This window comes from Carettochelys insculpta, chromosome 2 (genome assembly GCF_033958435.1).
Source record: "Carettochelys insculpta isolate YL-2023 chromosome 2, ASM3395843v1, whole genome shotgun sequence".
In the NCBI taxonomy this organism is placed as follows: Eukaryota; Metazoa; Chordata; order Testudines; family Carettochelyidae; genus Carettochelys; species Carettochelys insculpta.
The window spans coordinates 727,374-742,694 of record NC_134138.1 but is presented as its reverse complement, the minus strand read 5'-3'; the positions used below and the strand labels follow the sequence as shown (position 1 = coordinate 742,694).

Genomic DNA, 15,321 nt, shown 5'->3' with positions numbered 1-15,321 from the left:
CAACCTGTTGCTTTAAAAAAAAAAAAGTGAAATAGAAGAAGACAAAGAAAAACACATAGACATGTCCGTAACACTGGGCTTTAAATAATGTCTATGTGCCGTGATCCAATACCTGCTTCAGACGGGCGCTCAGAATGTATTCGTTGCCTCAGAGAGCCTCATATTCCTCAGAAATGCTTTCATTGTAAGAACTTTACTGTGAGAGCTAGAAAGGACAGGGAGTTGCGGCTGAAAATGCTCCTTTTTGAGAACCACAGTTTAAACCCGACAATGTCCCTTCTGTCAGGGGCACCATCTGCTCCTCACTGGGAACTATGGCAAACTATGGAAGCCTTCCCCATTGTACTCCCTGCCCAGGGTGAGCAAGGGGGAATGAACCAGGCACATTGGGCATGCAAAAGCCCAAGCCCACATCTGGCTCTAAATTTAAAAGCTGCGCTTCAGTGAAAGTGGCTTCAACCCCTGCAGCCCAGGCAATGCCAGAAGGAGCTACATGGCCATCACTGGTGCCGGCAGACCAAGCAATGGCTGCCATGCTGAGTGCACAGCCAGCACCGGCTGAAACAGGGCTGTTGCCATTGCCAGAGGAACACGCGGTGCCATGCTGTCTCCCAGCACTGGAGGAGCAACATCAAACCCCGATGCAGCACTGGGTCTCACTGGTGGCACCAGGGCAAAAACTAACAGAGTTTCCTCAGGGAACCATAGTCTGTTCTCTTTAACTATATCACCATGGGATACCATGCAACATCCCCCAGTCCACCTACCATCACAGAGATGCTGTGAGTGGCTATCATCCTTAGTACACAGCACCAAGGTATTATCAATCACCTCACTCGCAGTACTCTGCAGTGTACAGCCATTGTTTACCCAGAGTGGTTAGTCAGTTTCCAAAAGCCCTCACGTAACCACACTCTTCTTGGGCTAACAGATATTATGACTGTAGAAGTGCCTTTTCATTGCAACACTCATCCCCAAATGCAACTTATGGATCTCATTATTACTCACATCATCATCACCATCACTATCCACATGAGCCTTTTTACTATAGACTTCAATCACATTGATGGCTCTGTCACTACAGCAGTCCTATGAGGGATCACTCCAGGGCACCCTCCTCTGTGCCACACCACCAACCGTCTCCTGTCTTGTCCATCTCTTCATACAATGGAAAAGATGTAGAAATGTATGATACCCACCTGCTTGATGATTTCGAGTCACATACTACTCCTGACTCAGCAACAACTCAATCTGCAACGTCTCATGGAGAAACACTCTCACCCATCCATTCTTTTCCAGATGACCTGAAACAAATCCAAGATCTGTTTCAGAGAGTGGTAGTCAGCCACGAGATCACCTTAACAGAAATACCAGAGAAGCAGCATAAGCTTCTAAAAAATTTACAACCACCTACAGTGGCCAGAGTAGCCTTACCACTTGATGAGACTATAATGGAGGCAGCAGATTTGCTATGGCAAAATCCTGCCATGGCTACACCCACCTATCAATGGGCTGAGAGAAAATATTTTGTCTCATCAAAGGGCATGGACTTCCTAATTTTAAACCCACAACCAAATTCTCTAGCGGTAGATGCTGCCAACCAGAGAACAAAATCATCAATGTGTAAAAATACCCTAGCTGACAAGAAGCATAAACACCTGGAGCTATTTGGTAGAAGGTTCTGTTTGTCTTCTGTGCTCCAATTACGCATAGCTAATTATTTGTCACTTGTAACCAATCACGAATGTGTTACTGAGAGAAGTGGTGGAATCTTCTTCCCTAGAGGTTTTTAAGTCCCAGCTTGACATGGTCCTGGCTGGGATGATTTAGTTGGGGTTGATCCTGCTTTGGGTAGGGGGCTGGACTAGATGACGTCTGGAGGTCCCTTCCAGTCCTAGGACTCTATGGCTACGTCTACACTAGCACACTACATCGAAGTAGCCTATTTCGAAGTAAGGACATCGAAATAGGCTACTTCGACGTGTATCATCTACACGTCCTCCAGGGCTGGTGCCATCGATGTTCCATGTTGAAGTAGTGACAAGGAACATCGAAAGGAGCTGCCCGGCAGGAAATGCGGAGCGTCCACACACACAAGCGCTCCCTGTCGAAATAAGGGGCCAGCAGAGCCCCAAGCTGCTCCCTTAAAGGGCCCCTCTCAGACACACTTGCCCTGCACAGCACGAGATCCGCAGAGCCGACAAGCAGTTGCAGACTCTGTGCACGCAGCATGGACCCCAAGCTGCAGCAGCCAAAAGCCCTGGGCTAAGGGCTGCTGCATGCAGTGACCATAGAGCCCCGCCGGGGCTAGACAGAGCGTCTCTCAACCCCTCGGCTGATGGCCGCCATGGAGGAGCTGCTATTTTGAAGTAGCGGGACGTGGATCTTCTACACACGTCCTACTTCGACGTCAAATTAGGGCACTGTTCCCTTCTTCTGATGGGAATAGCGATTTTGACGTCTCGCCGCTTAACTTCGATTTCAATGTCGAAATAGCACCCGGCACGTGTAGACGTGACAGGTGCTATTTTGACGTTGTGCCAGCTACTTTGAAGTAGCCGGCTAGTGTAGACATAGCCTATGATTCTATGATTTCAACAATTACTCTAAACTTTCTCTATTAATTTCTCATCTCCCTGAAGACAAGAGACCTACCCTGAAATCTATAGTTCAAGAAGGCCACACTGCAGCAAAACCAACTCTGCAGATGGCATTAGACTTGGCTGATACCTCAGCCAGAGCCATGGCCACAGCTATTACTATGAGAAGATCCTCATGTCTACAGGCAGCAGGTGTCCTGAAAGGACTCCAGGGTAAGGTGGAAGACATCATTGGATAAACTCAAGCTCTTTGCAGCAAACACAGATGTGGTCTTACATTCCAGCAAGGACACACTAACCACTTTGTGCACTTTGGGAATGTACACTCATCCATTTCGTAAAAGGAGGTACGCCACATATCACGGATACAAGGACCAATCATTCACAAGATAATCCTATAAACTGTATCAATACCATACTAATAGACCATGAAATCAGAGGCCCAAGGCCCCAAATAACCACTGAGCACTTTTACTGACCTTGAAACAGAAGGTTTGAAGTTTTGGTCAAGGGCTTGTTGAACCTTCCATATTCTCCAGTGCACAACTATCAAATATTCCACCACCACCTATGTCCCTTTTACCATAAGTGGACATTAATAACTATAGACAGATGGGTGTTAGACATGATTGCCCAGGGATATACTATCTCTCTGCTCTCCATCCCTCCCACATCCCTCCCTTCCCACGACAACTTACTATGGCTCAAAGTACTAAATGTTCTACAAATTGGAGCCATATAAGAAGTTCTGAAACAACACCAGAGGAAAGGATTTTACTCAAAATACCTCCTAACAGAAAAGGAAGCAGGGGGTGGGAGACCCATCCTAGATCTATGGCGGTTTGTAGAGGCCCATGCGACAATAGCGCCCCTTGCTGGGCGGCACAGGCTATCACAGCTGCCCGCAGTCCTAACGACCCCAGGCTCTAGCTCCTTTAAGGAACCGGCTGGCGGTCAGCCCCAGCTGGGGAGGCTGCCTCTGGCCCAGGCGGGGCAGCCCCAAGGGGTCACCCTTCCCTCAAGGCAAGGCAGCAGGCAGCCCGCAAGTAGTTCAGAGGGGCCCCGGCCCTTGCGGCAGGGCAGGGCAACAGGTAAGGCTGCAGTGTTTGGGGAAAAGAAACCCAGCCCTCAGTTCAGGGCAGGGCAGCAGTCACAGCGTTTTGGCTCTCCCCAACGCGGGGTTGGCTTAGCCCGGCGAGGGTTGACCCTGCCAGGTAGGGGTAGGGGGTCGCAGGCCCTCCCACTCCACTGTGACCTGGCCCGGGGCCCTGTGGATCGCTTACACCTGCCCATGGCGGTGGGGATCCAGGCCACAACACACCGCCATGAGTTCTGGTGAAGCGCTCCCCGGGCCACTTCCTACCTCCACCTCCATCTGGGTAGGGTCCCAGTCAATCTGGTCGGCGGGTCCCAGCGGGTAGGTCCCCTCCAAGCCATCTGCCTTCGGGGGCTCCGGCCAGTCCAACATCTCCACGTCATTGGGGTAGTCTGGTGGCAGCAACACGGTGGGTCCAAGGACGTCAGGGGCTTCTGCACTGCAGGGGTCCGGTGGAACTCCAGGGTCAGCCACTTCTGGGGCCTCTGGGTGGCTAGGCCCAGGCCATCTGTTTTACCCTAAGCATCATGCATCCATGAGAAGGCCAAACTGCACACTTTGAGTGTTAGAGGGTCAATATCCTTCTACATAGTCAGGATATGCTCATTCAGAAAACTGCAGTGGCTATTCTTATCTATCCTGGAAAGGTCAAAGGGATTGCCCCATCATCCCAATGTATATTGAGACTTATATCTGCATACATAGTGCTATGCTATTCTATTCTAAATAGACCACTGCCAGCAATTCTGAGAGCAAATTCTACAAGATCAGTAGCAACATCAACAGCCTTCCTGAAGGGAATGCCCTTATAGGACATGTGGGCTGTGTCTACACTAGCCAAAAACTTCAAAATGGCCATGCAAATGGCCATTTCGAAGTTTACTAATGAAGCGCTGAAATACATATTCAGCTCCTCGTTAGCATGCGGGCAGCTGTGGCACTTCGAAATTGATGTGGCTCGCTGCCGTGTGGCTCGTCTAGACAGGGCTCCTTTTCGAAAGAGCCCCAGCTACTTCAAAGTGCCCTTATTCCTGTCTGCTCATAGGAGTAAGGGGACTTCGAAGTAGCCGGGGTCCTTTCGAAAAGGACCCCCATCTGGATGAGCCATGCGGCGGCGAGCCACATCAATTTCGAAGTGCCGCAGCCGCCCACATGCTAATGAGGAGCTGAATATGTATTTCAGCACTTCATTAGTAACCTTCGAAATGGCCATTTGCATGGCCATTTCAAAGTTTTTGGCTAGTGTAGACGTGGCCGTGTTGTGCAGTCACATGGTCCTCTAAGCACGCCTTCATGACACACTAAGCAATACAGTCTCATGCAGACAAATATTTGGCAGTAGCTAAAGTGGTACTGTCTATAGCTGATGCACTTAACCAAAAATCACTGTCCAATTAGGGCATACTGCTCTACAGTCATGTACTGTGGAGCACCCACAGGGACAACACTAGAAGAAGAAAGAGAAGTTACTCGCTTTGTGCAGTAACAATGGTTCTTCGAGATGTGTGTCTCTGTGGGTGCTCTACATCCCACTCACTTTCCCTTTACTCATTGTAGTAGACATAATTAGGGCATCAATGAATCATAGAATCATAGAACACTAGGACTGGAAGGGACCTCGAGAGGCCATCGAGTCCAGCCCCCTGCCCCAATGACAGGACCAAGTACTGTCTAAACCATCCCCGACAGACATCTATCTAACCTGTTCTTAAATATCTCCAGCGATGGAGATTCCACAACCTCCCTTGGCAATTTATGACGTAACAGAGGAGAGAGTGGGGCTGCGTGAGCGATTCCTAGTGGTGTGAATGGTGCACACTGGGATTGTGCATGTGTAGTCTCACCGAGTGCTGCTAAGAAAAGTGTCTGTACTGTAGTGCTGGGTAAGCCCAACACCTGCCATGGAGTACTCATAGGGGGACACATCTCTAAGAACCATTGTTACTGCACAAAGTGCACAACTTCTCTTCCTTTAGCCAGCTCTCAACCTGTCCTGGACACCTGCAGGGTAGTCACATGGTGTTAGGACTCACTTTCACATGGTTTTCCAAATAGTAAGCTGTGCTGTAGAACCTTAAATACTACTACTGTCCCCCCTTTCCATCTCGAGAGATGGTGGTTAGCAGCGGTGGTGAGGATCTGTGGGCAGTGTTTGAGTCTGCAGCTTCTCTCGTGGCTTATCCATCCAATACTGGATTTGCACGGTCGATTGCAATAACAGCATGTCAGTCTGTTTCCGAATTCTGGAGTCTGAGGATTGTTCCTTCTAAGATGAAGTTGTTTTGTGTGGCTTGTACATATACTATAGAAGGATGATGTGCCCTGTCGTAGCAATTGTCGCCAGGTATTTCAATCTGATGACGTAGATTCCCAGGATTTTGGATCAATGTTAAACTTTTTCTTGGTGTTTTTGCATGTGTCCTTGAATCGTAGCTTTGGTCTTCCTCTTGTTCTCAACCCACATGACAGTTAATAAGAAGATAAGAATGGCCATACTGGGTCAGATCAAAGGTCCATCTAGTGTAGTATCCCGTCTGTCGACAGTAGCCAATGCCAGGTACCCCAGAGTAGGTGAACTGAAGACAATGATCAAGCGATTTGTCTCCTGCCATCCATCTCCTGCCTTTGACAAAAGGCTAGGCACCATACCTTACCCCTTGCTAATAGCCGTCTATGGACCTAACCTCCAAACATTTATTGAGCTCTTTTTTAAACTCTGTTAGAGTCCAGTTCACTGAAGAGGATTTCTTTGGGAAGACATTTGTCACCCATTCTTCTCACATGACCAAGCCATCGTAGTTTTCTGCTGTTGAGGATCACTGTGAGGCTGGGTATGCCAGATCTTGAAAGGACATCTGCATTTGAAACTTAATCTTGCATCAGAGCTGTTCCGCTTGCATTGGGGGTGGCTGCACTGGACCTGTTGAGAGCCTTGGATGTGGGCTGCACAGTGCAGGTGGATGCATACTCATTCTGTTCCCCGGACAAAGCAGTCCTAGGGTTTTCTGCCTCTTCGGTCCTGGAGGATGGTCAGGCCCTCCAGCTAGTGTTCCACCAGGTGGCCAAGGACTTGGGAGTGCAGGGAGAGAAAGTGAAGGACAAGGCTCACCTGTTGAAGGATTTTCTGTCCTCATCAGGTCCCACTAGAGTGGCGCTGCCTCTCATAAAGACCATAACCCAGATGGCTAAAACCGTGTGTCAGACCTTGGTGTTGGCCCACCCCACAGCAAGGAAGAATGAGAGGAGGTACTTTGTCCCCTCTATGGGGTATGAACACCTCTTCACTCACCTCCCATACGAGTCCCTGGTCATGTATGTAGCCAACTACAGGAAGAGACAGGGATTTCAGGGGGCCCTCGCCCAAAAAACAGAGAGGCAAAACAGTTGGACTTGTATAGTAGAAAAGTTTGTTCAACTAGGGGGCTACAGCTGTGCACAGCTAATCAGCAAGCCCTCATGGGTAGACACTCATACAGTACAGCTTTCTTTCTCCCCAGATTCACAGAGCCGATGCCCACATGCCACACCTGAGTTTACGGCAGTAGCGGAGGAGAACAAGCTGATTTCACATGCTGCTTTGCAGGCCTCCCTGGATGCTGCTGATGCAGTGACAAGGGTCATTGCATCAGGTGTGGCCATGAGCAGGGGTGAATGGCTCCAGGTCTCTGGCCTCTCATATGAAGTGCAGCAGGCCATTCAGAATTTGCCCTTTGACCGACTCTTTTTTCAGAAAAAAATGATGAGGCTACATAGCCTTAAAGACCCCAGGGCAACCCCAAGGTTGCTGGGCTTCCACACCTCTGCGACACACCACAGGCATTTCTGTCCTTAACCCCCAGCCCCCCCAGGCAATTCCCTCACCAACCAAGGGATCAAAATAGGTGGAGACGTCAGAGCAACAGGAGGATTCCCACCAGCCTGGCCAAGGCCAAGGGCAGCAGAAACCTTTACCAGGGCCTAAGCCCAACTTTTGAAGATGTAGTTGAGAGTGCCACACCACTCCCCATTATGGATCCAGCACACCTATGTTTTCATTCCACCTATCCCCGTTCTAACCAGCCTAACCCTAACCCTAACCCTAACCCGTATAACATCAGACCAATGGTCCTTCACACAGTAGAAAGGGGATATCCTATCCAGTTCCGTTCTTACCCCACTTTCAACCCCACTTGCCCATCCCTCTTCAGAAACCCCTCTTATGAGAGTCTGCTCAGGCAGGAGATTCAGTCGCTTCTCAACAGGGTGCAATAGAGGAGTTCCCTCACAATTCAAGGGCCAGGAGTTTTACTCCTGTTATTTCCTAATCCCAAAATCAAAGGGGTAATGAGGCCCATCATAGACTTGCAAGGCCTAGACAAGTTTGTAAAAAAGGTCAGGTTTCACATGGTCCCTCTGGGGCTCATCATCCAGCAGCTGGATCTGGGGATTGGTTTGTTGCTCTTAACTTAGAGGATGTGTATTTGCACATCTATCACGATCTGTCCCCTGCACAGGAGGTTCGTAGGGTTTGTGTTGAACAGGAGACACTATCAGTTCACAGTCCTCCTGTTCGGCCTGTCAGTGGCTCCAAGGGTTTTCACCAAGTACATGTCAGTGGTGGCAGCCTTCCTCCACTGGCACGATGTCCTGTTGTCCCCGTACCTAGGTCACTGGTTAGTCAAAGGGAGCTTGCAGGTCCAGGTTCATCAACACATGAGTCATTTGCCAAAACTTCAATAGTCTCAGCCTCCTGGTAAACAAGGAGAAATTGACACTCATCCCCACTCAGAGAATAGAGCAGGGACATCCAACGGGCAGCCTGTGGGCCAGAATCTGGCCCGTGGAACCTTTTTACCTGGTCCAAAGGTCCAGCTGCCACAGAACCTTGGTGGCTAGCGTGTGCGCTGCCAGCCCCAGAGGCAGAGACCCATCTGGGGCGTGGGGCCAGCAGCAGAGTCCCAGCAGCCCCAGCACTGAGCCACTGCCATCCCTGGGGAGCAGAGCCCCAGCTGGGGCACAGGGTTGGCAGCAGAGCAGTTTTGGTCTATGAGGGGTGTTAAGCCTGGAGGTGGGCAGGGGACAGTTTGGGGTTGCAGGGGGTCTTAGGCGGGGGGCAGTTTGGGGCTGCAGGGGGTCTTAGGTGGGGGGCAGGTTGGGGCTGCAGGGGGGTCTAAAGCTGGGGTTGTTCCTGGGCTGTGGGGGGTCTTAGGCTGGGGGCAGTTTGGGGCTGCAGGGGGTCTTAGGTGGGGGGCAGGTTGGGGCTGCAGGGGGGTCTAAAGCTGGGGTTGTTCCTGGGCTGTGGGGGGTCTTAGGCTGGGGGCAGTTTGGGGCTGCAGGGGCTTTAAGGCTGGGGATGGTTTGGGACTGCAGGGGGTTTAAGGCTGGGGGCAGGAGTACTTTGGGGCTGCAAGGGGTCTAAGCCTGGTGGGTGGTGGTTTGGGGCTATTATATTAACAGATGGTGGGGTGCGCACTCCTCTCCCCTGTCTCATGAGGCCCTCAGTCTATGGGAATTCTGCCTTCAGCACAAAATTCTCTTGCAGACCCACTACTTACCTGAGATCCACAATACAGCAGTAGACCACCTCAGCAGGTCCTTCGTGGGCCATCCACCCGGACATACTGCAATCAGTTTTCCAAGTCTGGGGCCATCCCCAGGTGGACCTGTTTGCCACACACCTGAATTAGAAGTGCCAAATGTTTTCCTTTTTTCAGAATCAGAGTCCCGGGTCCTGTGTGGACACATTCAACGTGTTCTGGACAGGCTCTCTGCTCTGTGCATTCCCTCTGGTTCCCCTTGTCCACAAGATCCTCCTCAAAATCAGAACAGGCCAGGCTCCAGTAATCTTGGTGGCTCTGATGTGGGCCAGGCAGCACAGGTACTCGGTTTTGTTGGACCTGTTGGTGTGCAATCCAGTAACACTCCTTGTTAGGCCTGGACCTGTTGAGATGGGAAAGGGGGCAGGGGGGACACGTCAGTACCCAGCCTCCTGTCCCTTCTCCTCATGGCTTGGAAGCTTCATGGTTGAGTGCCATGAAACTTTCCTTCTCAGACCTGGTGGGGGAGGTGCTTTTAGAAAATCTTCAGTGAGGGCCACTTGGCAAAGTGGAAAAGGTTTGTGGTTTGGGTAACCTAAAAGGGGCTATCCCTCTTGCAGGCCACAGTCCCCTCGATTCTGGATTATTTGTGACACCTGAGTCAGGCGCGGTTGTCCCTGTCTGTTATCAGTGTACACTTGGTGGCTATTTCCTCCTTTCATCCCAGTGCAGGCCTTTTGTTGGTGTTCTCAGACCCTGTGGTCAAGAGATTCATGAAGGGCTTGGAGAGAGTTAGGCCACCGTGCAGGACCCCTTATCCTTGTGGGACCTGAATTTGGTTTTGGCCAAGCTTATGTGTCCCCCTTTCGAGCCCCTTGTATCCTGCTCCCTGCTGTTTCTAGGTTACAAAACAGCCTTTCTGGGGGCCATTCCTTCATGCTGAACACATACCAGGCACTGTGGGCGCTTATCAAAGTGTTGCGGTCCCTGGCGCAGACTAAGGGGGAGTTCTAGGTGGCTTTCACCAGAGAGACTCTGTACAAGCTGGGGCTCATGCTCATAATCAAGAGAAGTCCCTGTTGATCCCGTCTCAACATATAGAGTTTATTTGAGTTGTTCTTAGTGCCAGCAAGGAGAAGGCATTTCTTCCTGATCACCATTTTCAGGTTCTCACCCAGCTCCTACACTCCCTGTCTGCGTTTCTGGTCACAATGTGGATGTGGCTTTACCTGGTGGGGCATATAGCAGTGTGCACATACATAGCCATATCTACACTAGCCCCAAACTTCAAAATGGCCACGCAAATGGCCATTTTGAAGTTTACTAATGAAGCGCTGAAATACATATTCAGCGCCTCGTTAGCATGCGGGCGGCCGCGGCGCTTCGAAATTGACGCAGCTCATCCTGACGGGGCTCCTTTTCGAAAGGACCCCGCCTACTTCAAAGTCCCCTTATTCCCATGAGCAGGTGGGAATAAGGGGACTTTGAAGTAGGCGGGGTCCTTTCGAAAAGGAGCCCCGTCAGGATGAGCCACGCGGCGGCGAGCCACGTCAATTTCGAAGCGCCGCAGCTGCCCGCATGCTAACGAGGCGCTGAATATGTATTTCAGCGCTTCATTAGTAAACTTCAAAATGGCCATTTGCATGGCCATTTCAAAGTTTGGGGGCTAGTGTAGACATAGCCCATGTTCCCATTTGCCAGACCACACCTTCATCCCCTCCAGTCGTGGTTGACGTTGGTGTATCACACCATCCGGAACAGCATGGACATGATCATCTCAGTACCAGGACGTGTCTCCAGTGCTCTTCACTGGAACATACTGGTTGGTGGTCCCTTTCACACCCCACTAACTATCATGTCTGTACTAACAAACATGCCCACTTTGGGCTGGGGATCTCATCTTGGGAAGCTCACCACTCAGGCAATGTGGTCTGTGAAGAAACTGTCTCTTGGCATCAAGGTACATGAGCTTCGGACAATTTCCCTCTCATGCCTTGCCTTCCTACCCCACTTCTGCGGCTGCTGTGTCATGGTCCTGATGGACCACATGGTGGCCATGTATTACATTAACCATCAGGGAGTTCCATGTTCCTTCCTGCTCTGCTCAGAAGCTCTATGCCTTTGGGAGCTGTACATAGCCCACTCTATCTGCTGGAAGCATTGTATCTATCAGGTCCAGAAGCAGTTGGCGGACCATATCAGATGCCATTTCCTTGCTCATGAGTGGTGGATTCACATGGACATCCTCCATTGTCTTCCAAAAGCGGGGCTTTCCCTGGCTGGGCCTTTTTACATCCCAGGTTAACCATAAGTGTCCTCAGTTTTGCTCCTTCCAGGGCCTCAGTCCTGACGCCCTAGCAGAAGCGTTCCTGATTCCGTGGATTTCGGGGCTGCTTTATGTCTTTCCCCCATTCCCTGTCATGTACGAGGTGCTCCTCAAGCTTCACAGGGACCCAGCAGATGATGTCCTGAGTGCCCCAGGTTGGGCTTGTCAGGACTGGTACCCCACACTGACGGAGCTCTCGATGCTTCCTCCTGTTCAGCTTCCCTAATTCCAGACCTCATCATGGAGGATCACAGTGATCTCCTCCACCTGGACCGCTGCTCCTTTCATCTCATGGTGTAGCAGCTTTGTGGTTAAACCCCCTGGAACAGTTGTGCTTGGAACAAGTGCGTCATACCCTCCTCAGCAGCCATAAGCTGTCCACAAGGTGATCTTACTTAGCTATGTGGATACATTTCTCATGCTGGTGTCATCGGCATGACTTCATGCCTCTGTACATCTCTGTCGTGCAAGTGTTGAATTACCTCATTGCCTGAAGCAGCAAGGTCTTGCCTCTTCACTTAATGTCCATCTGGTGGCCATCTTGGCCTTCCAATCCGGGGGAGGACAGGTGTTCCATTTTCAGATACCACATGGTTGGGTGCTTACTCAAGGGCATGGACTGCCTTCGCCTGCCAGCCAGTACCTAACTAGGACCTTAAGCTGGTCCTCAGGGTGCTCATGGGTCCCCCCTTCAAGGCCTTGGCCATGTGTTCTCTCCTTTACCTCTACTGCAAGGTGGCCTTACCAGTGGCTATCACCTCTGCCAGAAAGGTTTCTTAGCACCAGGCCCTGATGGTGGAGCCCCTACACATAGTGTTCCATAAAGATATGGTTCAGCTCCACTCTGACCCAGCTTTCCTTCCAGAATTGGTCTTTGGCTTCCATACTGGCCAGGGCATTTTCCTTCCCAATTTGTATTTGAACCCTTATAGCTCCCCATGGGAGCAGCACTGCACTTTCTCGATGTGGGGCAGGTGCTTGCTTTCTATATTGACAGCACCAAGCCCTTCTGTAAGACCTCGCAGCTCTTTGTGACTGTTGTTGATCACATGAAAGGGCTCCCAATGTTCATGGCAGCACATTTCTCCTGGCTCATGTTCTGTATATAGAAGTGCTACGACTTCTCTAAGGGTGCCCAGCCAGCTATTACAGCACATTATATGTGAGCTCAGATTGGGAACCTTGGGCACACGCCCAGTAGGGATGCAGAAATATGGCATATGAGGGAGAACCAGAGCCTCCCACCTGTCCTGGAATGACAGTCTGATCTGCAAGCCTGCTAAAGTATATTGGTTTCTATTACTGCATCTTCTGGTGTTGTTCTCGGTGCAGGAGAGCATTACAGAACCTTTGAATCATTGCAGAAACTTTGGCCATTATCATTGAAAACTTGTGGAGATCGGGAGAGGTTGCAGATGACTGGAAAAAAGCAAATGTAGCTAGCCCTACCTCAGTCCCTGGAAAAATGAAGGAGGGGATCCTCAAGGTATTCATTTTGAAGCACTTAGAAGAGGGGAAGGTGATCAAGAGTAGTCAGCAATGGATTCATCAAGGGCAAGTTGTGCCTGACGAAACTGATTAGCTTCTCTAATGAGGTAACAAGCTCTGTGGATACGGGGAAGCCAATGGATGTGATATACCTTGACTTTAGCAAAGCTTTTGACACAGTCACCTACAATATTCTTGTCCATAAGCTAAAGAAGTATGCATTGGATACATGGACTGTAAGGTGGATAGAAAGCTGGCTAGATGGTAGGGCCTAACAGTTGGTGATCAATGGCTCAATGTCTGGTTGGTGGTGAGTGTCAAGTGGAGTGCCACAGGGATCAGGTCTGGGGCCGGTATTATTCAATATCTTCATTAATGACTTGGGTGAGGGGATGGATTGCACCCTCAGCAAACTACGGATGACGCTAAGTTAGTGGGACAGGTAGATACGTTGGAGGGTAGTGATAGAGTCCAGAGTGACTGAGATAAATTGGAGGATTGGAAGAATCCCAAGCATTGTTACAGGCTGAGCACCAACTGGTTAGGTAGCAGTACAGCAGAAAAGGACCTGGGGATTACAGTGGATGAAAGGCTGTAGCGGGAAGGGATAGCTCAGTGGTCTGAGCATTGGCCTGCTAAACCCAGGGTTGTGAGCTCAGCCCTTGAGGGGTCCATTTAGGGATCTGGAACAAATAGAGGAAAAAAGGGAGGGGATGGTGCTTGATCCTGCCAAGAGGGCAGGGGACTGGACTCAATGACTTCCCAAGGTCCCTTCTCGCTCTATGAGATGTGATGTGATACACCTGCTTAAAAGACTGGATATGACTCAACAGTGAGCCCTTGTAGACAAACAGCCTAATAACATATTAATCATAGAATCACAGAACACTTGGACTGGAAGGGACATCGAGTCCAGCCCCCTGCCCCAATGGCAGGACCAAGTACTATCTAAACCATCCCTGATAGACATGTATCTAACCTGTTCTTAAATATTTCCAGCAATGGAGATTCCACAACCTCCCTTGGCAATTTATTCCACTGTTTGACTGCCCTGACAGTTAGGAACTTTTTCCTAATGTCCAACCTAAACCTCCCTTGCTGCAGTTTAAGTCCGTTGCCTCTTGTTCTATCCTCAGAGGCCAAGAAGAAGAAGTTTTCTCCTTCCTCCTTATGACTCCCTTTTAGATACCTGAAAACCGCTGTCATGTCTCCCCTCAATCTTCTCTTTTCCAAACTAAACAAGCCCAATTCTTTCAACCTTTTTTCATAGGTCACATTCTCTAGACCTTTAATCATTCTTGTCGCTCTTTTCTGAACCCTCTCTAGTTTCTCCACATCTTTTTTGAACTGCGGTGCCCAGAACTGGACACAATACTCCAACTGAGGCCTAACCAGCGCAGAGTAGAGCGGAAGAATGACTTCTCGTGTCTTGTTCACAACACACCTGTTAATGCATCCCAGAACCATGTTTGCTTTTTTTGCAACAGCATCACACTGTTGACTTATATTTAGCTTGTGGTCCACTATAATCCCTAGATCCCTTTCTGCTGTAAGTGTTACCTGCTTCCATATTGGGGGTGAACTAGGAGGAGCATTTCCAGCAGATCTAGAGAAGTTATTATTCCCTTCTCTTCAGCATTGGTGAGGCCACATCTGAGTATTGTGCCCAGTTCTGGGACCCCCAGTATACAAATGATGTGGGTGAATTGGAGTGGGTCCAGCAGAGGGCAACAAAAATGATTAGGGGGCTGGAGCACATGACCTATGAGGAGAAGCTGAGGACTTTGGGCTTATTTAGTTTACAGAAGAAAAGGGTGAGGAGTGATTTGGCAACAGCCTTCAACTCCCTGCAGGGGATGCTGAAGAGGATGGAGAGAGTCTGATCTCAGTAGAGATGGATGAGATGGATGGCCAAACAAGGAGCAATGTTCTAAAGTTACAGAGGGAGAGGTATAGAGCTACGTCTACATGTGAAGCCTACTTCAAAGTAGCCTATTTCGATGTGGAGACATCGAAATAGGCTATTTCGATGAATAACGTCTACACGTCCTCCAGGGCTGGCAACATCAACGTTCAACATCGACGTTGCGCAGCACCACATCGAAATAGGCGCTGCGAGGGAACGTCTACACGCCAAAGTAGCACACATCGAAATAAGGGTGCCAGGCACAGCTGGAGACAGGGTCACAGGGCGGACTCAACAGCAAGCCGCTCCCTTAAAGGGCCCCTCCCAGACACAGTTGCACTAAACAACACAAGATCCACAGAGCCGACAACTGGTTGCAGACCCTGTGC

The 15,321-nt window shown here is 50.0% G+C and overlaps 1 protein-coding gene across 23 annotated transcripts in view; it reads left to right on the top strand.

Annotated features, from left to right (window-relative positions):
• The window catches only part of SCRIB (scribble planar cell polarity protein), a 341,713-nt gene that overhangs the window by 186,965 nt on the left and 139,427 nt on the right, over nt 1-15,321 (top strand). The window lies entirely within an intron of this gene.